This window comes from Hyperolius riggenbachi, chromosome 11 (assembly GCF_040937935.1).
Source record: "Hyperolius riggenbachi isolate aHypRig1 chromosome 11, aHypRig1.pri, whole genome shotgun sequence".
NCBI classification, from domain to species: domain Eukaryota; kingdom Metazoa; phylum Chordata; class Amphibia; order Anura; family Hyperoliidae; genus Hyperolius; species Hyperolius riggenbachi.
In genome coordinates, this window is record NC_090656.1 from 161,645,272 (window position 1) to 161,668,573 (window position 23,302).

General features: G+C 48.7%; 1 long non-coding RNA gene across 1 annotated transcript in view; it reads left to right on the plus strand.

Moving 5' to 3' along the window:
- The first annotated feature begins 791 nt into the window (after nucleotides 1-791).
- LOC137538625 (uncharacterized) overlaps nucleotides 792-23,302 on the plus strand; it is a 485,758-nt gene continuing 463,247 nt past the window's right edge. The window contains exons 1-2 of the long non-coding RNA XR_011024851.1: nucleotides 792-937; nucleotides 16,702-16,809. This is a non-coding gene — a long non-coding RNA (uncharacterized lncRNA). The remainder of the gene's footprint in view (nucleotides 938-16,701; nucleotides 16,810-23,302) is intronic.

Below are 23,302 nucleotides of genomic sequence, written 5' to 3' on the forward strand. Positions count from 1 at the left end.
CTAGACCCAGTCATCCATCGCTGATGTCCCTGCCTTTACTCCTGCTCTCCCTAGACCCAGTCATCCATCGCTGATGTCCCTGCCTTTACTCCTGCTCTCCCTAGACCCAGTCATCCATCGCTGATGTCCCTGCCTTTACTCCTGCTCTCCCTAGACCCAGTCATCCAGCACTGATGTCCCTGCCTTTACTCCTGCTCTCACTAGATACAGTCATCCATCGCTGATGTCCCTGCCTTTACTCCTGCTCTCACTAGACCCAGTCATCCAGCACTGATGTCCCTGCCTTTACTCCTGCTCTCACTAGACCCAGTCATCCATCGCTGATGTCCCTGCCTTTACTCCTGCTCTCACTAGACCCAGTCATCCATCGCTGATGTCCCTGCCTTTACTCCTGCTCTCACTAGACCCAGTCATCCCCTAATTTCCAGGGCTCTACCTCCATACAGGTGACCTTTACACAGGAAGACACCACTACATGAAGCACAGGCTCCCTCCTTTCCATTACATATAATGCCCCTCCTCCACAGTGCTCCGTGTTCCTCAGTGATAAGTGCAGAGCAGCTACTGGGGTAATAAGGAAAGGCTGCAGCTGGGTCACTGTATGTAGTAGCTCTAGCATGCTAATGGGGGAAAAGGCTAAGCTTACGTGCAGCTGCATTAGTCCCATGTGGTCACGCGTTGCTGCATGTGCCGTCCTCAGCGGTGATGCGCGACATGTGCGTCATATGCGCGTCACAATAAAAGCTCCGCTTCCAAATCTCCCTGGAAACCACTTCCTATCAGCGGCTGCAGAGGAGATAGCAGCTAGTCTATCCCAGTTCCGAACATCGACTCCAGAGCGGCCATCCTATCAGTAAGTGCATCGGAGCTCCCCCATGTGGCTGGTAGTAGGAACTACCGTGCTGAGGCCCGATCGCTGCAGCTGAAGCAGATTGCTGTGAGTAGAAATGATTGATTAAACACTCAGGGCTAGTTCACACTTGTGCGCGTTTCAGCGCTTTGCTGATTGCCATCGATCAGCAAAGTGTTGTTGCCTGTTGTATTACTATGGGAGCGTTCTCACTGCACGGTTTGCGATTTGCATAAATCGCAAATGTGCATGCAGCGCTTTTGGGGACAATTGCGATGTGATTCTTGTCCTCTCGAATAAGAATCACAATGCAATTTATGGCGCAAAATTGCAGTTGCGATTCACATTTTGTGTTAATTTTGTGAACTAGTCCTCACAATTGCTCTTTTGAATTGCGTGTTTGCAGCAATTTGCCTTGTTATTCTTGTTTGACAGAACGAGTATCACATCGCGGTCTCTCTCTAAGCCATGCAAGCAGAAGGTTGCGATTTATGCAAATCACAAACGCTGCAATGAGAATGATCCCATATGGCTACGTTAGCATCAGTGCTTTGCTGATCACTGGCAATCAGCAAAGATCTGAAAAGCACCCAAGTGTGAACCAGCCCTCATCCCAGGCTGAGTAATAAATATATGTAAAAAGGCGCTAGCAAACCTGGGCGCTGGAGAAAAAGCACTTTACCTAACACTTTTTGGAAACGCGTGCAGGTGGCCAAAACGCACGACATCAGACATTGCATAGAGTGCAATGTCTGATATTCACACTGCATGCGTTCCGGACCTGTGCGGTCCGGGAACGCATGCTGCACGTAGATTTTGCAAAAACGCGTGGCTGTCCCATTCACTTTTCAGTGATGGGATCAGCCACGCAACGCACACAAACGCGGATGGCCATGCGTTCGTACGCGTTGCGGTCCGCACGCGTTCCGCACGCATGGCCATCCGCATTTCTGATCTGAACGGGCCCTAAACCTCCCCCGACCTACTTCCAACATGCCACCCATTCCTTTATGTCTAACAGTAACAATTACTAGACACGGGCGTCCGCACATTGGGCAAATTGGGGCATCTGACCCCCTGGCTGCCCGCTGTCCCTCCCCCGCTTGCCTGCTGCCCCCCCCTGGCCATCCCCACTGCCCCCCCCCCCCGGCCATCCCGCTGCCAGATAGCCCAGCGTCAGACCTCTGATCAGCCGGCAACCCCTAGAGAGGGCGCTAGGACCTAGCAGACATGCACTGATATGCGGAAGTGACATCACTTCCGTATATGCAGCGTGGTGTTCACGAGTACCGTGCGCCCTCTTTCACTGGCTGACTGGTTGCCGGCTGATTCTGAGGTCTGACTCTGGCTATCAAGGTGAGGGGGCGCCTGTCACTACCTAACCTGGGGTACTCCTGTCACTACCTAACCTGGGGTGCTCCTGTCACTACCTAACCTGGGGTGCTCCTGTCACTACCTAACCTGGGGTGCTTCTGTCACTAACCTAACCTGGGGGGGCGCCTGTCACTACCTAACCTGGGGGGCTCCTGTCACTACCTAACCTGGGGGGCTCCTGTCACTACCTAACCTGGGGGGCGCATGTCACTCCTTAAACTGGTGGTCCCTGTCACTACCTAACCTGGGGGGCTCCTGTCACTACATACAGAGGGGGTCCCTGTCACTACATACAGAGCGGGTCCCTGTCACTACATACACTGGGGGGCACCTGTCACTTCCTGAACTGGGGGGCACCTGTCACTACCTAAACTCAGGGCTGTGGAGTCGGAGTCGTGGAGTCGGAGTCGTGGAGTCGGGCAATTTTGGGTGCCTGGAGTCGGAGTCGGAGTCGGGAAAAAATGCACCGACTCCGACTCCGACTCCTAATGAATTTGTAACTAATGAAAATAGAAAATATGATAAAATGTTCTATTTCTCAGATAATAGTCATTAAAAATAATGTATATATACAGTATATATACAGTAATAGCTGTGCTTAGTCCACAAAAATGAAATAAACCAGTCAAAATTAGTTACTTGTGCTGCTTCAATAAAGCAGTCCCCGTATTTTTAAGGTCAGATATACATATCTGATTGTGACTGTATATATGATGTGTACACAGGAATCTCATATATACTAAATAACATCTATGCTGTAAGAATAAAGCCTGATGTGTAGCTGTGTCACTAATAGAGATGGTCAACGAGATGGAAATAATTCTGCATTGATGCTCATTTATGCAAATGTATGCACTCCCTTTGCTGATGAAATCAAATAATTTGATATGTTGTTAAAATTTGGTTTGGTGACTACAAATTAAAGGGTAACTGAAATGGATGAAAAGTAAAGTTTTATACATACCTGGGGCTTCCTCCAGCCCCCTTAGGGCTAATCAGTCCCTCGCTGTCCTCCACCACCCGGATTTTCTGCTATGAGTCCTGGTAATTCAGCCAGTCAGCGCTGTCCGGTCGCATGCCGCTCCCACAGCCAGGAACATTCTGCACCTGCGCAATAGTGCTGCACAGGTGTAGTATGCTCCTGGCGGCGGAGTGTGTGCATGCGCACTACGCCTGACTGGCTCAAGTACCTGGACTCATAGCAGAAGATCCAGGTGGTGGAGGAGGACATCGAGGGACTGATTATCCTGAAGGCGGCTGGAGGAAGCCCCAGGTATGTATAAAACTTTAATTTCATCTGTCTCAGGTTTACTTTGTTACACAGTAGTACTATACTCTACATATGCACTCCCCACAGAGCTGCAGGGAATCCACTGAGAATGCTGTGCACATTGAACACAGAGGTGTTGTCTGTTTACAATCTCCTCATTCCCCTGCAGAGTACCTGCACATCATTCTTACATGTACCCACACTTACATTGCCTAGGGCCTGATAGAGGTTCTTTGTTCCGGTTTGTACCTTTTACAAGTACTCTTACCAAGGACTAGTTTTAGTCTAAAGGGAATAAATATAGTAGTCTACATATCCTTCTCACTTCAGTTGTCTTGTAAAATTCCTAAGCGTTGGCAGTTAAGAGACGAATTTCATGTTACATACTTTTAATCAACAAAATTGTAATATGCAAATTAGAGGAGTCGGAGTCGTGGAGTCGGAGTCGGAGTCGGTGGAATTCTAAACTGAGGAGTCGGAGTCGGAGTCGGTGGATTTTTGGACCGACTCCACAGCCCTGCCTAAACTGGGGGGGGCCATGTCACTACCTAAACTAGGGGCTCCTGTCACTACATACACTCAGGGGTCCCTGTCACTTCCTGAACTGGGGGGGCACCTCTCACTACATACACTGGGGGATGCTGTGGGGCAGAGAAAAGGAGCGGGAGGACACCGGGAGCCCGATCTGGTGTATTATCTTACGTTTGATTGGTAGTTGTAAAAGAAAAATCGTATATACTCACAAAGCCGGGTTGCACATACGGCAACCAATCTGAATTGCATGTGGGGAAGTGCCGTCCCTACTCGCCCTTGTATCGTCGTTTTGGTGGTCACAACTCCTTTAAGAAAGATACCACCTGCCTAGGGGGAAGGAACACGAATATAGGGGGTAGAAGCCACCCTCGGAGTACTCGAATATATACCAATTAAAAATAAATTAGTTCTAGATATCACTAGCAAGGTGTGTGTGCAGGGCCGTGCATAGGATCCTTAAGTGGGGGGTGCTCAAATTTAAAAAAGGGGCCTGGCAACGCCTTCCCCCGCATACCCCCCCCTCCTCATTTCTGGCTAGGGGGGTATTGGTTGTCATGTGGGTGCTGAATGCAGATGCTGGGTGCCATGTGGGTTCTGGGTGTAAGTACTGAGGGTCATGTGGGTTCTGGCTATGGTTGGGTATCCAGTGTCATGCGGGTGTTATTGCAAGTACTTAGTGCCATGTGAGATCTGGGTGCATGTACTGGATGTCATATAGGTGCTGGGTGCAGGTATTGGATGTGACATGGGTGTGAATACTTGGCGCCATGTCTGTACTGGGGGCTGGCTATGGGTGAGCTTTGGGCATCGCATGAGTTTTGAATGCAGGTACTTTGGGTGCGGGTACGGGTTAAGTGGGTGCTTGGTGCAGATAGTGGGGGCCATGTGGAAGCTGTGTGCAGGTGTGAGTACTGGGTGCAATTTTAGGCCTGGGTGCAGATACTTGGTGTCATGTGAGTGTGAGTACTGGGTGCCAGCTATGAGTGGAAGGGGTGGATTCTGGGAAAAATAGAGGTCAGTGTGGGTGCTGCAGGAAGGAGCAGGGCCATGCAGAGGATCCTCAAGGGGGTGGTGCTCAAATTTGAAATCGATAAATCGTGCTAAATTGTGTATGTAATACCTCCTCTCCAGAAAGCATAAGGCAGTCTTAACACCCTCCCCCCCCCCCCCCACGCACGAACGAACGCACGCACGCACACACACAAACACACACCCACACCTTTATAGCAGTATCAGGCAGACTTTGTGTCTCCTTCCAACCAACTCTTTTGGTGCCACTACCCTCAAATCAGCACTGATAGGTGCCCACTATTAAAGTGGGCACAGTGGAGCCTAAGGTAAATTGTGTATGTAATACCTCCTCTCCAGAAAGCATAAGGCAGTCTTAACACCCTCCCCCCCCCCCCCCCCCCCACACACACACACACACACACACACACACACACACACACACACACACACACACACACACACACACACACACACATACACACACACCTTTATAGCAGTATCAGGCAGACTTTGTGTCTCCTTCCAACCAACTCTTTTGGTGCCACTACCCTCAAATCAGCAGTGATAGGTGCCCACTATTAGAGTGGGCACAGTGGAGCCTGAGGTAGGCACGGACTCACCTTTCATTACTGGGACCTCTGTCCCTCTTGATCAGCACCCAAGCTTCTTTTTATGCAAAGAAGTGGTTACCAATATGCAGTGGTTGCTAAGCATTAGTAGATGCAAAATTGCAGTAATTGCCAAGGTGCAGTGGGTGCTCAGATGCCGTGGGTGGTAAGATGCAAAGGTTCACTTTGTGCTAAGTTGCAGTGGGTGCCAAGATGCCAAAGTACAGTCTGTGTCAAGCTGCTGTGGGTACCAAGGTCCAGTTTGTATTGGGTGTTTATTTGCAGTGGGTGCTAAGCATTATTGGGTGCTGAATGAGTAGCAGATGGTGATAAACAATAGTGGGTGCCATGTGAGTGCTATTTGGTACAGGGAGCCATGTGAGTGTTGGACATGAGTGAGTAGGGAGTGCCATGTGTGGTCTGGATGTGTGCCATGGGAGAGTACTGAGTCTTATATGGGTTCGACCAAGGATGGGTACTGGGTACTATTTAGGTGCTGGTCATGGACTGGTACTTGGTGCATATAATGGCTTTGGAACTTGGTGGCGTGTGATTACTGTGCCATGTGGCTGTTGATTATGGGGGTATGTGGGTCTTAGATGCAAATACTGAGTGCCAAGTGGGTACTGGGAGTGAGTACATGCTGACATATGGGTGATGGGTGCATGCTAGTGGGGCATTTGTTGTCATGTAGGGGCTAAAGGCAGATACTGGGTGCCATGTGGGTTCTGGGTGCTGGCAGAGGGTGTCATTCTGGCTGTATGGGTGTGTATCAACCATCATGTAGGTGTTGATAGCAGGTACTCAGTTCCTTGCGAGTTCTGGGTGCAAGTACTGGATGTCATATGTGTCAGTGCTTGGTGTTTATGCTGGGCATCAAGTGGAGGCTTAGTGCAACTGGAACTACTGCAGATGAAGCATGTGGGTGTTGGGTGTAGGTACTGGGTATCACTTAGGTGTGAATACTTGGTGCCATGCCTGCACTGGGTGTTAGCTATGGGTGGGCAATGTGTGTTATGTGGGTTCTGAGCAGGGCCGGTTTAAGAAACAATGGGGCCCCAGGGCAAAATAAACCTGCCCCCCCCCCCAGATACCCCGGAACAAAAATCGGCATTAAGGGGCCTTTTTTGCAGTTGGTATAGTCAGGGTGTGAAGCCCCAATTGGTCGGAGCTCCACATTCTGGCTACCCCAGCCTGCATGGGGGACAAGGGGATAAAAAGTTTCAGGAGGAGGGACCCCACATAATCTTTTTACAAAAAATTCTTACACTCTAAACATAAATTTTTTTTGGGGGGGGGAAATAGGAAAAAATGCCACGGATCTTCATACAGCCATATTGCGGCTGTATAGCGATCCCTGGCCAAAGCGCTGCGGCTGCGTATGGCCCCCCAGGAAACCCCGTCAGGAAATGTATTGCTCTTTCTTTTGATGCATGTAAAATTACACTACCGTTAGGTTTGCTAATAAAAGTGACATTTACCGCATTTAAAAGTATACTTTTTTCCTTTGAAATTTTAAAATACATTTTCTCAAAAACTATAAGGTCTTTTTGAAAAATTGTTTTTCCTCTTATTCCCAATGATCTCCTTAACATATCCTGCAAATTTAGGGTTTCTCGCATTTAAGGTGGATTCGCTATTAACCATTAAAGTCGGCAGGTTTTCAAATGTGTATTTTTTTTTCCTTTGAAAATTTAAAATCGATTTTCTCAAAAATTATAAGGTCGATTTGAATTTTTTTTCCTCTTGTAGCCACTGGGGGCCCCTACAAGCTCTGGGGCCCTGGGGCAGCTGCCTCCTTTGCCTCTATGGTAGCGCCGGCCCTGGTTCTGAGTGCAGGTACTTTGGGTGCTAGTACTAGTTATGTGATTGCAGATAGTGGGTGCCATGTGAAGGCGGTTTGCAGGTGTAAGTAGTGAGTGCCATGTTGGGGCTGGGTGCAAGTACTGTGCCATATGGGTGGGTGGGAGGGAGAAGTAACTGTGGGTGCTGTGGAAGGTAGAGGTCAGTATGGGTGCTGGAGGAAAGGGAGGTCACTGTGGGTCCTTTGGGGGAGGTCACTGTGGGTCTTGGGGGAGGTAGAGGTCATTGTGGGTGCTGGAGGGAGGGGAGGTCACTATGCGTGCTGCTATGAATGGCATAGTTGCTGCTAAGGGAGGTAGAGGTCAGTGTGGTTGCTGTGGAAGGAAGAGGTCAGTATGGGTTCTGGAGGAAGGGGAGGTCACTGTGGGTGCTGGGAGAAGTCAGTGTGGTTACTGGAGGAGGAGGGAGTGGATGCTGGGTGTTGGGAGAGGCCACTGTGGGTGCTGGCAATGGGAGAGGTCACTGTAGGTGCTGCTTTTGGGATAGGAGGTCCCTGTGGGTGCTGCTTTTAGGATAGGAGGTCCCTGTGGGTGCTGCAGGAGACAGGAGGGTAGTCGCTGGGGGAGGGAAAGATCACTGTGGGTGCTGGGGGAGGGATAGGTCAGTGTGGGTGCTGGGGTAGGCAGGATCACTGCTAGAGCTGGGGAGGGAGAGGTCACTGTGGGTGCTAGGTGGAGGGAGAGGTCACTGTGGGTGCTGGGGAAGGGAGAGGTCACTGTGGGTGCTAGATGGAGGGAAAGGTCACTGTGGGTGCCAGGTGAAGGGAGATGTCACTGTGGGTACTGGGGAGGGAGAGGTCAGTATGGGTCCTAGGTGCAAGGATGCTCAGCAGAGCCCGAATATTCGAGTAGCTCGAATATTCGAGCTCTTTTTCAGCTATTCGAGCTCGGTATTCGAGCTCGAATAGCTGCAGCTATTCGAATGGGCTATTCGAGTGAACTCGAATAGCCTCACTATTCGCGCTATTCGAACAAACAGCGCTATTCGAGCTCGAATACCGAGCTCGAATAGCGTCATAGCCCAGATTGATGTCCTTAGAGCCAGTCAGAGGGCTCCCAGGCCCTCTGACGGCAGCCAATCACAGAGGGGGACCCTGGCCAGCCCCTACCCTATAAATAGCGGCCGCCATGTTCGGTTTTTCCGTCCTTGCTTGACTTGTACAGAGAGAGAGATCTGCTCCTTTGTGCTTTGGCTTAGCAAATGCTCTATTGTGGTCAATCACCTAGCGTTTTTGCTCACATACACCTGCTATATACACCTATATTGTTGTTAGCTAGATAGAGATTGTATTTTAGTTAGTAGCTTGTGTGTTACATAGAGACAGCTGCTGCTGCAGGCAAGCTTACACAGCTTTAGGCCTCAGGGCCTTGCCTGTGTGGGCAGCTGTCCTCCTGTCCTCTGTTATTTTATTTCTCATCTATACCAGTGTTTCTTCTGTGTATTCTACCCTGTCTTGTTCTTTACTACCAGGGCCGGTTTAAGCAACAACGGGGCCCCAGGGCAAAATAAACCTGCCCCCCCCCCCCCCCCCCCCAACATATACCCCAGAACAAAAATCGGCAATAGGGGACCTTTTTTGCAGCTGGTATAGTCAGGGTGTGAAGTCCCAATCGGTCGGAGCTCCACATTCTGGCTATCCCAGCCTGCATGGGGAACAAGGGGTTAAAAAGTTTCAGGAGGGGGGACCCCACATAATTTAAAAAAAAAAAAATCCCACACTCTAAACATAAAAAAAAAAATTGGGAAAATAGGAAAAAATGCCAGGGATCTTCATACAGCCATATTGCGGCTGTATAGCGATCCCTGGCCAAAGCGCTGCAGCTGCATTACGACCCCCTGGAAACCCCGTCAGGAAATTTATTGCGCTTTCGTTTGATGCATGTAAAATTACACTACCGTTAGGTTTGCTACTAAAAGTGACATTTACCGCATTTAAAAGTATACTTTTTTCCTTCTAAACTTTAAAATCGATTTTCTCAAAAACTGTAAGGTCTTTTTGAAAAAAAATGTTTTCCTCTTATTCCTAATGATCTCGTTAACATATCCTGCAAATTTAGGATTTCTATCACTTAAGGTGGATTTGCTATTAACCATTAAAGTCGGCAGGTTTTTAAATGTGTATTTTTTTTCCCTTTGAAACTTTAAAATCGATTTTCTCAAAAACTATAAGGCCGATTTGAAATTTTTTTTACTCTTGTAGCCACTGGGGGCCCCTACAAGCTCTGGGGCCCTGGGGCAGCTGCCTCCTTTGCCTTAATGGTAGCGCCGGCCCTGTTTACTACTGAGTGATTATTGTATTTTGTAGTTATACTACTGTACTAGGGACACTCACTGTTACTGTTCATAGCTCCTGCGTGTGTGTGTGCGTGCACTGTCTGTAGTGTACACAGTACACAGTATTCCCTTCTACTGAATCATCTGATTACTACTGAATCTGATTATTGTATTTTCTAGTTGTACTTACTGTACTAGGGACACTCAGTCACTGTTCATAGGCTAGCTCCTGCGTGTGTGTGTGCTTGCACTGTCTGTAGTGTACACACACTCTATTTCCTTCTACTGAATCTGATTACTACTGATTATTGTATTTTCTAGTTAGTGTACTAGGGGACACACTCACTGTTCACTGTTCACACTTACTGATTACTGATTATTGTATTTTGTATTTGTACTGTACTAGTAATCACTTAGCAATCTAATCACTTAGTGATTAGTGTCACCTCACCCACCAACCCAGTCCATTAAAGTACCCCACTTTTTCACTCGCCCTTTTAAAAAACTTTTTTGTTTACGCCCAAAACATCTAAGATGTCTGGAAGTGGCAGCCATCGCGGTTTGGGCAAGGGGAAGGGCAGCAAGGGAATCAGGAGGAGAGGGAGCAGCATTGTGGCAAGCCGCACCACCATGCACAGTTCCGCAGCAGCAGCAGCTGCGTCAGTGGCTAACATTCCGCCCATAGCCACTGGCCGTGGACGCCTTGGGCGCCCAGCAGGAGCATCTGCAACTCACGCTGCAGAGACACTGCAGCAGCAGCGTGTAGTACCTGCTTCTATTTTCCTCCAGCCGGGTCGGAAACGTCCCATTGAGGAAAAGGATGCAGCCACTGTGGTGCAACTGATGACGGAGGATGAGCAGCCCACCATCAGCTCTGCATCCGAGGCCTCCACCCTCACCACCACCACCACCCCTGTTCGCAGCAGCCGCCCAGCAGGGCCTGGGGAGGAGGCCAGTTCACCGTCAGTTGGCGACCTGTCATTCAGCAGTCTTTTGACCCCAGGCATCATGAGTCAATTGTCTGCTGTTGTTGGCGATTTTGAGGAGGAGATGCTGATGGGCACTTTGGGGGAGGAGGGATTGGACAGCAAGACTGTGGCGACAGTCAAGCAGCCCATCCATGCATCAGGAGAGGAATTTGGGGGGTCGACATCCCAGCAGGACATGTTTCAGGAGGGGGAGGATGATGATGATGATGACAGGGTGACGGACAAAGACTGGGTGCCACCACCAGCACCTGGGGATGTCATCATCAGCAGCTCTGAGGAGGAGGAGGAGGATGCGCTTGTGGGCCTTGCAAGGAGGCGCATCATTGCAAGCATTGGCAGCAGTAGGCAGGTCCCACAGCCTGCTGGTTTCTCAGGCTCAGCAGCAGCAGCAGCAGCATCTGCCAGTACCACCACCAGCCGCACTCAAGCCCCCCCCCCCCCCCAACCACCACAGGGAGACAGGCAGCAGCGGCTCCAGGCCGTAGGGGGGTTTTCATGTCACCAATCTGGCAATTTTTCACCATGCCCACAGTTTACAGCAAGTACGCCACTTGCAACCACTGTCAGCGGAAGTTGAGCAGAGGTGCAGACCCCTTAAAGTTCAGCACCAGCTCTCTTATCAACCATCTTGCTGCTAAACATTACCACCAGCATGAGGAGTTCCAGAGGCTGAAGGCATCTGGTGCTGGCAGTGGCACCACACCCATCACTGCACAGCCTTTAGCAGCAGCAGCAGCAGCAACAGCAGCCACCCGCCCTCCTGCTCCTCCAGCACCACCAGCAGGAGTGCGGAAACGCACTGCTCCTCCCCCCTCTGCAACTCCTGCCGCCGACACTGAGGCCTGTTTTGGCAGCCAGTCCTAAGTGGCCTCCTCTGCTGTCTCCGCTGAATCCCGTGCTAGCAAAAGGCGACGCCAGAGCCTTTTGAGCGAGTCCTTCCAGGGGGTGGTTAGGGCTCTGCCTCCCAGCAGCCGTCGCGTGCGGCAGCTGAACGGCTTGCTGGCACGGGCCATGTGCTCCCAACTCCTGCCGTACATGCTCGTGCAGGAGGGGAGCGACATGCGTGCGCTGCTTGCTTGTGCAGCCCCAGACTGGCAGCTCCCCAGCAGACACTTCTTCGCCCGCCAGGTCATGCCTGCACTGCACCGCTTTGTGATGGCCAATGTAGAGCGAGGGCTGGAGCACGCGGTTGGTGAAAGGGTCCACGTCACCATGGACTCCTGGAGCAGCCGCTTCGGGACAGGCCGCTACCTGTCCTTCACTGTCCACTGGGTCAGCTTGGTGGAAGGGGGTGAGGATGGGAGAGCAGCAGCGGGCACAGCAGCAGCAGCAACACAGTGGGTGGTGCCACCCCGCAGGGTCAGGGGAACTGCAGCAGGTTCCTCCGATCCTCTGCCATCCTCCGGCACACCTGGCCAAACCCCCCGCCTCAGCAGCAGCGTGAAGCCACGCCACTGCCAAGCGCTGCTGCAGTTGGTCAGCCTTGGGAAGACCAAACTGACGGCAACCCATGTGTTGGCCAAACTCCAGGAGCAGGAGAGGATTTGGCTGACCCCCAGAGGCCTCAGAGTCGGAGAGGTGGTGGCCGACAATGGGGCCAATCTAGTTGCTGCAATCGACAGGGGAAACCTGACCCACATCCCCTGTCTTGCCCACGTGCTGAACCTGGTGGTGCAGAAGTTCTTGCGCACCTACCAGGGGATGGGCGAACTGCTGGAAACAGCAAGGAATGTTGTGCATCACTTCCGGCGCTCGGCTGCAGCCTCTGCGAGCCTGGAAGACGTGCAAAAGGAGCTGGAGCTGCCACGCCATCGGCTGATCCTTGACGTTCCAACTCGCTGGAACTCCACCCTGGCGATGTTGGAGCGTCTGGTTGAACAGAAGCACGCTGTCAACCAGTACCTTGTCCTGGCCACTGTGTCCGCCGCTCAGAAAAGGGACAAGACCAGCAACATCCCGTCCATCGTCCCCGATAACGACTGGGGGCACATGCATCAGGTGTGCTTAGTGCTGGCTCCCTTTCTGCAGGCCACCAACATGGTGAGCAGGGACCATGCTATGGTGTGCGAGTGGGTGCCCCTGGTTTGTCTGCTGAACAGGGCCCTCGATGCTTTGCTGGAACAGGGAGCAGCAGCCTTGGCCCAGCAGGAGCGGCATGCAGCTGCACAGTCCACCTCTGAGGGGGAGGAGGAGGAGGACTTGGTGGAAGTCCCTGACCTTGCTGCTGATGAGGGGGATCAGCACAGTGCAGCTGAGTTGGTGCGGGGGTGGAGAGAGGATGAGGTGGCAGAGGAGGAGGATGAGGACAGCACTGCCGTCGATGTGCCAGCACACCTGGCCCGCCTCTTCCCAATGGCAGCGCACATGCTGACGTGCCTGCGCAAGGACCCCAGGGTGATCCAGATGAAGCAGAGGGAGGACATCTGGATCAGCATGATGTTGGACCCGCGCCTCAAGGGGAAGTTGAGCCAGTTCCTGCCTCCTGCAGGAGGAGACCCAGCGCAACAAATAAGGAGCTTGCAGCAGGCCCTTGTTGAGCGCTTGGAGGAAGCCTTCCCCCAGCCTTCCACCCCCACTGTCCAGCCAGCACAGAGGCAGCAGCAGGTGCCTGCATCCAGCAGCAAGCTCCCCACAGACCTGCTGTCTCTCAGCAACGAGCTCTACAGGACTGTAGAGGCTCCAGCAGTGTCTAGAGAGGAGGTGCATGCAGCATCCTCCTCCTCCGGTCACAGCCAGCGCCTGACCCGCATGGTGGCTGACTACATGGGGTCCTACAGCGGGCTTGACAGCGATGCCCCTGTTGATCCCATGGAGTATTGGGTCAAGCGCCTGGAGATCTGGAGCGAGCTGGCGCAGAACGCCTTGGAAGTGCTGTCCTGTCCCCCTTCCAGCGTGCGGTCCGAGCGCTGCTTCAGTGCAGCTGGTGGCGTGGTCATCGAGAAACGCTCACGTCTGTCTCACAAGTCTGTGGACAGACTGACGTTTCTCAAGATGAACCAGGCGTGGGTGGAAGGCGAGTTCCTGTCCCCTGTTGTCGGCGAGAGGGGGACATGAACTGGCTGCCGGAACCATCGTTAATATGCCTTACCACCCTTTACCACCTCCTGGCTCCTGCTCACTACTAAGCCAGCCTGGTTCAGTTTGACTATTACGTCGCCTGTAGCCACACATTTTACACCTACAGTGGGCTGCTGTGTACTGCCCTTCTGCTGTCTGTCTGTTTCCCACTGCCAGGGTACACAGATTTACCTTCTGCTGCCACCAGCTATTACGTCCAACAATAGCTATATCTGTGTAATTTGCTGTAAAAAAAAAAAAAAAAAAAAAAAACAATAATAAAAAAAAAGGTTTAATTTTTCTGAGGTGCCCGGGTTGAAAACTGTGTTGTCCCAGTTGTGTATTGACACAATGTGGGCTGCACGACCGCTGTCTGGGACCTCCTGTTGTGTTTATTTACAGTCATGGTATCACCGCTAGGTACCAGGGCTATTATGTCACGCTGCCTGCCTGCTGCCACACTCACACTACTCCTCCATTCCTCCTGCTGCTGCTGCTGCTGTCGGTCTGTGTTTCCCACTGCCAGGGTACACAGATTTACCTTCTGCTGCCACTCTGCCACCAGCTATTACGTCCAACAATAGCGATATCTGTGTAATTTGCTGTAAAAAAAAAAAAAAAAAAACATTAAAAAAAAAAGGTTTAATTTTTCTGAGGTGCCCGGGTTGAAAACTGTGTTGTCCCAGTTGTGTATTGGACACGATGTGGGCTGCACGACCGCTGTCTGGGACCTCCTGTTGTGTTTATTTACAGCCCTGGTATCACCGCTAGGTACCAGGGCTATTATGTCACGCTGCCTGCCTGCTGCCACACTCACACTACTCCTCCATTCCTCCTGCTGCTGCTGCTGTCGGTCTGCGTTTCCCACTGCCAGGGTACACAGATTTACACAGAGTCAGAATTTGAATCATACATTGAGATGCTTAATATTAATAATTTGAATATTGAATTGAATGCTGTGCATAGCTTCCAATCAGTGGTCTTTTTGGATCTGGAAATATATAAACATGGTACTGAACTTTGGTCCAGAACCCATTTCAAGGCCACTGACAGGAATGCATATATCCCTAAAGGTAGTTGCCATCATCCACAATGGATGAGGGCTATTCCTAAAGGGCAATTTTTGCTCCTGAGAAGGAACTGTTCTACACTTGATGACTATAATGAACAGTCGACCATGCTGGCTAATAGATTTCAGGAAAAAGGGTATTCAGCTGTAGAGGTTGAAAAAACCAGACGGGATATAGCCACAATGGAAAGGCCCACCACTTTTATTTCTAGATCCCAAGGACCCAATAATAATTTTGACTTTGGCTTTCTAACAGGGTTCAACAAACAGCATAGAAAAATGGAGGGTATTTTCAGGAAACATTGGGAATTACTTAAAGCTGACCCTGTTCTGAAAAAAGTGATACCGGAGCAACCCATGTTCCTGTACCGTAGGGCCCGTAATTTAAAGGATCACCTTGCCCCTAGCTGCGTGAATCCACCAAAACGCTTATCTAACCCCTGGCAGCAAGATGGATTCTATCCCTGCAGAACATGCAGGGCTTGTGAGGAGGGATTAACAGTAAAAATCAAGGAGGTTCGGTCTTTAGTATCTGGAAGATCTTTTAAAATTAAGGGGTTCATCACCTGTCGTACTGTGTGTGCTGTATATTTGGTCTGGTGTGATTGCGGCCTCCAGTATGTGGGCCGCACCACCAGAGCCATCTATAAAAGATGGGGTGAACATATTTACAACTCAGGAAAAGGTTTCAAACAACATAATTTATCTAAGCATGTGGGGGAACAACATGGATGCAATATTAAATCGCTCAAGATGTGTGGTTTAGAAAAACTTGTGCCAGGATGGAGGGGTTGTAACGAAGAGAGAACCATCTCTCAGAAAGAAACTCAGTGGATACATAAGCTTAACACCTTGATTCCTGGGAGTCATAATGTGGACATTGATTTAAATTGTTTCATCAATAATAGCTGACTAGGTATGTCATTGAACGAGATCTCGCTTGCAAATATTTATGGTATCTTTTGTACTGGTAATCCTTTTTGAATTTTGCATGTAATCATGTGGAAATATGGGGATTTGCCTTTAAATATTGTAATTTTGCTATTGCTTATATTGCAGTATTAATCATGTATGTGTTTATTACTATTATTTTTAATTAATTTTGAAGGTGGATGCGCCGTGGAAATTGTAATGTATGGGGTATGCAGTGGGCACCTATATAATGCTGTGACCAACCCTATAGCCACAGTAGCGGCGATTTGCGCTGCAGAGAATGCGCTCACTTGATGAGCTGTTATAAGATACAGGCGCAGGTTTGTCCTTTTATTAGCCGCAGATAAGCGACCACTAGCGCTTTGCAAACGGTGCTCACTAGATGAGCTAATGTAGACATGTGCGCAGGCGCTGGAGGGTTTGAGCCCATTGGATGATCCTACTGAGCGCCTAGCGCAGGCGCATAAGCTTCACCTGTTTACTATTTAGGACGACGCCGGCCGTGGCTCCGTGCCCCTGATGAGTTGCCATAGCAACGAAACGTTGGCCGGAGTTACGGCGTGACGCTACGCGTGTGTTACAGGCCGGACGCGGCTGGAGCTCACACGCTGCTGCTGTTTTTAATATTTTAACACAATACGGTGGGTTCACTGAACAGTGGGTTTGTTTGATAGCATTAGGAAGCCTGAATATACAGCATTATATGGCTTCGCTCCATGCATTCCCTACTGGCTCATACTAGAGCTTAACTGTAAGTGACCCGCGTTGTGTCCTATGGACATTGTCTTGATTTTTTATGTGAAGAAGTGCAATAAAATATGTTTATGGACTTTTACGCGATGAGGAGTTTCTGTTTGTCATATTGACAGCATCATCCATCTGGGATACCCGCTCGTGTGGAAGGAGGCTTGCCAGAGAGGCTGTGGGGTGGCCTATATCCCAGACGCGAGATTTGGCCTTGACGGTCTTCATATCTGGTGAGTTCACACCTGATGGGGGAACCTCCTGATGGTCCTACTTATCTGCTAATATAGAAGTTCATCGCAGTGTTATCTAAAAGAAGCGCTTACTGATCCTATGAAGATTTGACTTTTAATGTTTACACACATCATGCAGAAGCGCTCCGCATAGCAGGAAGTTTATGGACTTTTTATTATGTGTTTTAGATTTCATGATTATTTTTCTTATTGAATTATTAACAGACTGCCTGAATTTACCAGTGCTAAAGGTTCAGCAACACGGCTTTGGCCGAAATATTGCTTGCACTAAGCTGGTTGAGTGTGTGCTGAGCGCAGCTTTTCTGTGTACCTTGTGATCTATTTTCTGTATTTAAAACGCTGCTGCACACACATATTAAATGGAAGTATTTGAGTTTAGATCCCATAGGGATATCGACCTTGATGCTATCTTTGGGCAGGAGACTGAAACCAGAGGAGTACTTGATCAAAACTTTAAGAAATTGCAGCAAACTATGAATAAAGAATTAAACACATGGTGGGATTTAGCCACCTTAAAAAGATATCATCAAAAAGGGATTATCCCTAAAACCATACGATGGGAACTGGAGCTAAACGATGGTGAAAGTAATGTGGAAAATGATCAGGAATGGGAGGATTATGTCAATAAGTGTGGGCTGGGGGCCATTGAAATTATGGCTAAAAAAAAAAGCTAAGAGACTGGATCGTATCGGTGTTGAGATTGATGAATTAAGGAAAGCATTAGAGCCATATAAGAACACAGAAGAGTTCAAGGAAAAGTCCAAGGGACTGCATGAGTTCCTTAAAAAGCATGAAAAGTTTTTAATCTCTGATAAACAAAGAAAATTTGCATATGATTGTGAGTTATACAAAAATCATGTTGCCTATAGATGGCAAATGAGGAAAAAAGAAAAAGAGGCCCTCACCTTAGAAAATCATCCACCCAATCAGGATCCTACTAATATTGAAATCAGAGGAGGTGCTATACCAAAAATACCTAAAAAGATGATATCTAATCCACCTGGCATCCCCCAGGGAGGGGGGAGGAGGACCTTTCAAGGACATCCAGGTCCCATGCAACCAAAGGGGATTACGCCGTATAGAAATAGGGAAGGTGCCCCGTATAGAATACCTATTCAGTATGAAAATCTCACAGGAAGGGGCCCACCTAGATCAGGCTATCGATATCCAAAAACTAAACCACAAAAACCCACCAATACTGGCTATTATAAGCCTAGGCCCCCGAGACGCAATTTTAATTACCCTCATTATGGCACGCCCGTACAGTCACCATGATTCCAGGAGACCAGTAAATATGCTGTCCCGGTCCATAACAGGTATGAACCCATTGGGAATAATGAGAATGACCATTTTCCATGGGAATACCCCAAACCCAGATACAGGCACGAGCAGGATGGGGGAGTGGGGGACACACCCCGGAATACAGTAAAAAGAAGAGCAGAAGAGGATGTAGAGGGGGGCGACGGGAAGCGCACAAAAAGTTGGTAGGCCAGGGCATCTTTAACATTAGTGGAGTGCCCTTGACGAAACCCCAACTGACTTTAATAGACCGTGGCCTGAAGTATGCCCCTCCCACTAATCTCAACAAATTTGAAGCTTATATTGATGTACATAAATTCACTAGAAAACTTAATATTAAAAAATATTTTTTAAAATTTGGTCCCTGAGTTCCGATACCCGCCCATCATGTCCTTTTAAAGGGCACCCACTGTCCGTGACAAAGTTAATAGGGGTAGGGATGCCTCCCTTGATGGCAGGGGAGGGGGCATGTTCGCTTGTCTCTCCTGCCACATGTGTGGTCATGTGATCAAGGGGGACACCTTTTACCACCCTTCATTGGGTACACCGTTTAAGATATATGGCAGACTCAGTTGCGACTCGAGGTATAGTGTACATGTTAAAGTGTCCTTGCGGTCTTGCCTATGCAGGCAAGACCACACAAAGAGTTAAGGATCGTTTTTCCTCACATAAATCTAACATCCGCAATCCAGAGTGTATGCTTTCTGTAGCAGAACACTTCCACATGTGTAGACACTCTGTAATTATCCGCCCAGCTGGATGCACTGGCAGACAGCTGTTTGACCATTCCTCTAGTCTGTGGGCTGCAGGTCTCTGCAAGAGAGACCTGTTTTTCCATTACAAGTTTCTGGTCTGTTCTGCTGCTGAGGAATTTGCATACACTCGTTATGCAAATCCCCTACCTGTCTCCTTTGATGACTGGCAGTATAAAGAGCTATGTTTCCCAGAGTCCTTTGCTGGTCATAAGAGTTAGTTCCTGTGTAACACTCGCCTGGAGTGTCAGCCTTGCTCTTTGTTTGAAGATTAGCCTGGAGTAATTCCTGGAACTGCACTAGGCAGTTTCCCTAGTGCAGTTAGGATTGCATATCTGTTTTGTTTGTCTGTTGCGATTGTCCTGTCCCAGCGGTGGTCGACAGGATGTCATTCCGATCTTTGTTCTTGGAGTATAGCTGGAGCAGCAGTTGCTACCAGCTATCTCATCTGTTCTGTCTTGCTAGGATCGCACTCGCCTTGCGCTAGTGCTGTGGATCCGTCTGATCTCCATCTCTCTTGCTGTACTTGGATCGCACTAGCCTCTTGCGCTAGTGCTGTGGATCCTTCTGCTCTGTCTTCCTGGATCGCACTAGCCTCTTGCGCTAGTGCTGTGGATCCTATCCATTGCTTATTCCTGTTTTCGTGTATCTGTCTTGTCTGCTAAGAATGCTTGCTGGAGGCTCGGTGAGGTAACCGTTAAGCAAGCGCTCGCGTCCTCTGTTTCATGTTTGTCTGGCGGTGGTTAGTTAGGCGTGCTTGTTTCTGTTGTGCTTAACATGCGGAGACCGCGCATAAATGCGTGCACTGTTGCGAATGAGTGCGGTGTTCGCGTTTAGCTAGCATTTGTTATTTTCCTTATCTCCTTATTGTATGATTTGCTGTGCCTTTGCTACTCTCGTGCTCTGCCTTGCTGTAGCCTTGTGTCACCTCTGGCAATCTCCTCTCTCGCGATTGCGTTCCTACTTCATATCTGCTGTTGTGTATGCACCGTCGCGGATTGGCGACTAGTTCGGTGCACACACATACAATCTGTCCCTGTGCTCATTCTCTTCCGCAATCGCTTCTCTTGCGATTGCGTTCTCACTTGGTTTCTTCTGTTGTGTGTCCACCGTCGCAGGTTGGCGGCTAGATTGGTGGACATACATACATTCCTCATCTGTGCTTATTCGGTCTTGTGTCGCTGTTAGCAATCGCCATCTCTGGCAATTGCCTTCTCACTTTGTCTTCATGGTTGTGTGTTCATCGTCGCAGGGTGGCAACTAGTTTGGTGGACACACATACCCTCTGTCGCTTTGATCTCTCTCTTTCAGGGCTATCTTGCCCTGCGTTTCTTCCCTTCGTGCAATTCCTGTCCGGCGTGTGTGGCAGGGCAGAGGAGCTGTTCCTCTGCACTCCACAGCTCCATCTGTCGACAGGAATTTCCCTCTACAGGTGCATTGCACCTTTTACTCAGTAAAAAGTGCGCTCCCTCACTCCTGGTACACTCCCAAATTACAGGCAAAATATATACAAAAAGGTTATAACAAAAATAAATATATATAAAAAAATGATAAAATAAAAATAAAATGTATATGTGGCTCAGTTCATCAGTTTACGTGTCCATGGATCGCAGAATCAGTCACCAAGCATGTAGTGTGTAATCCAATTTCTGTCAAAATAATCCTGCGCTCACATGTATCTCCTCCACTCCGTGTTTGTATCATTCATAAGAAAAAAAGGGGGAGAAACAAAGACATAGCGTGATACTGTTTCAATAGCCTATCACTTATTATATAAACCAAAAACCTTAATCCACCAACATTCAGTTGATATATGTTCCCACCATGTGCTACCGCTGCCGAGCCACAGACAGCAGGAAAAACTTTATGCAGTAAGCACGCACTCCAAAATGTCCAAACAGTGAAGTAGACACCCTCACAGTGATTGAACCACAGATAGAGTCTCACAGGTCCTCACCATCTAAAGTAGCTGCCCAGACACAGACAGCAATAAAGGCATAGACCCACGAGTTCAGTTCACCTCCTCCTGTGTACAAGTTGTGACACCACCACCACTAGCCTCTCACCTTCTTGGTTGCTGCCCAGATTATAAGACAGCAGCCACACTTTAGCTATATCCCCAACACTTTCCACAGCGTTTCTTCAGCGGTACAGACAGATCTCCCAGCTTAAAAGGCTTGTTAGACCTAATGACTGAAGGAGCTTGACATAGTGTAAAACTGTATCATTTATTAAAAAATTAAAAGTAGTGCACTCACATCTTCCCAGTAAAAAATGCGCATATCAGCAAGACAGTGTTATGATCGCTTTTGTAGCGTTTACTGCTGACTGCACTGGTATTGCAAACCAAGCAGTTCTAATGTCATTACATGCATTTGCTTGCATAGTTTGGTTTGCACTTAAACTAGTTGCTGATTCCATCTGCAGTCGCTCTGAAGTTTATGACAGTTTAATATGCTTTTGTGTAAACAAACATTGTCTGCTGCAGTGGAGGGGCGGTCCCTTTCCTGCAGGCTGCATATCATTGTCTGCCTTTTCCTGCTATCAGCCTGTGATTAATTACCATTCACTTGTGTGGGAATCTGCAGGTCTGCTCCCATTGGATGACCTCAGTATAAAGAACTGCTTCCTGCAATGCCTCATGGGCTATCATAGTTTCAGACTCTATCTGTTACTCTGCTCGTGCCCCACCTCGTTCCTGGTCCGTGTGGACTGCGCTGACTCCTGCGAAGGGGTCAGCGAGTCCTCCTAGTTCTGCTCTTGTTCTAGAAGTTGCTACTTGCTTGTCTTGTGTCATATATTGGTTCATCGCCAATATATACGCATACTTGCGCATTTTGTTATTTTCCTTGTATTCGTGTTACGTTAATATATCAGTGTCGCTGATATATACGTACACGAACTGTTTATTTCCTGTGTTCAGTTAGTCAGTTTTCCAGCACGTTTTGGTAGTTTGCGCGTATCGTGAACACCCGTGCTGAGCTAGTTATCCTGTTCCTGGTCCTGTTTGTGGATTGCGTTCATCTCTGCGAAGAGATAACGAATCCTTCTGAATCCTGTTCCTGGTCCTGTTTGTGGATTGCGTTCATCTCTGCGAAGAGATAGCGAATCCTTCTGAGTCCTGTTCCCTGTATTACTTCAGTCTTAGTCAGAGTTCCTGCTTATGTCATATATCGGTTCATTGCCAATATATACATATGTTAGTCAGACGTTACGAATAGTTTCATTGATAGCTGTAATTGTAATACGCTAGGAAAACATACTTATTGTATATTTGTCTGTGTTACGTTCATCTATCTCGATCCTGCTGTTTCCTGTCTCTCCTGTCCTGTCTTTGTGAGGCACGCCATCGCCGCAACGCATTGGCTGCCTCATTCCAGTCTGTCTGGTTTTGGACGCTTGCTGTCGCTAAGTAATCGCTAGCTAGCAAGCGTTCATTCTGTCTACCTGTCCTGATCTCCTCAGTCCTGGTTTATGCGCTCAGCGCTACTTTGCGCTGAGACGTTATTACGAAAGTGTTTGTGGCTGTTCAGATCTGCACCGGCTCTGTGCACCACAATCTCCTATTGGAGTCAGTCCTCTCCTCCACTAAACTGGGGATATCCTGATCCCTTGTGCTGGTGTGTGTACCTCCTTCACGTCAGCTTATGTGTTGTATGCTGACTGTGGAGATTACACCTCCAAGCTTAACATTATGATAGCCCCATTACCAATCCCCATTGTGGGGGGGGGGTTCCCAGCAAAAATGACACTGTTTGTTTTGGTTCCTGTTCCTTTAAGAAATTTGAGAAGCTCAATTCTGAAACAGAAAATGAGTTTTTTTCTGAATGTGCCAGGTTCCTGGCCAATCCTGAGCTCCAGGCTACTCCTGTTTCAACGTGGGCCCCCCAGCTAGTTTATGTTTTATTTAAGGGAAGATTGTTTCAGTGGGCCTACGATGTCTTGGATCATACCAATTTAAAAGAAAGACCACTGGAATTTCTAGCGTTTGTGATCCATAACTGGCTGCGCAAAACCGATTTGCCTAGCCCTTTTGATAAGCTCCTGGCAGCTTGTCAATCAGCTGCTCCTTCTACTGCCTACAAAAATAATCAGCAAGCAGATAATTGTTCTGATAACTTTTCTTCTGCTAAGGCAGCAGGGTCTAAAGCCAAACGTAAACGCTCCAAAAGAAAAGCGTTACAATCAGCGGAGTCGTTGCCCTTGGCGACTGCGCATCAGATCTGTAACGAGACTCCACCATTAGCAGATAATGAAATTCAGTCACCATTCAGGGGAGTCAAATGGACCTATGAAACTACTAATGAACTTTCATTGCTAGCCAGGGAAAATAAAGGTTCTTGTTTAAATGAATTATCTGAATATGATTATGAAGATATATTACAGAGTATTGAACAGATCAATTTATTCGTGCAGCAAGG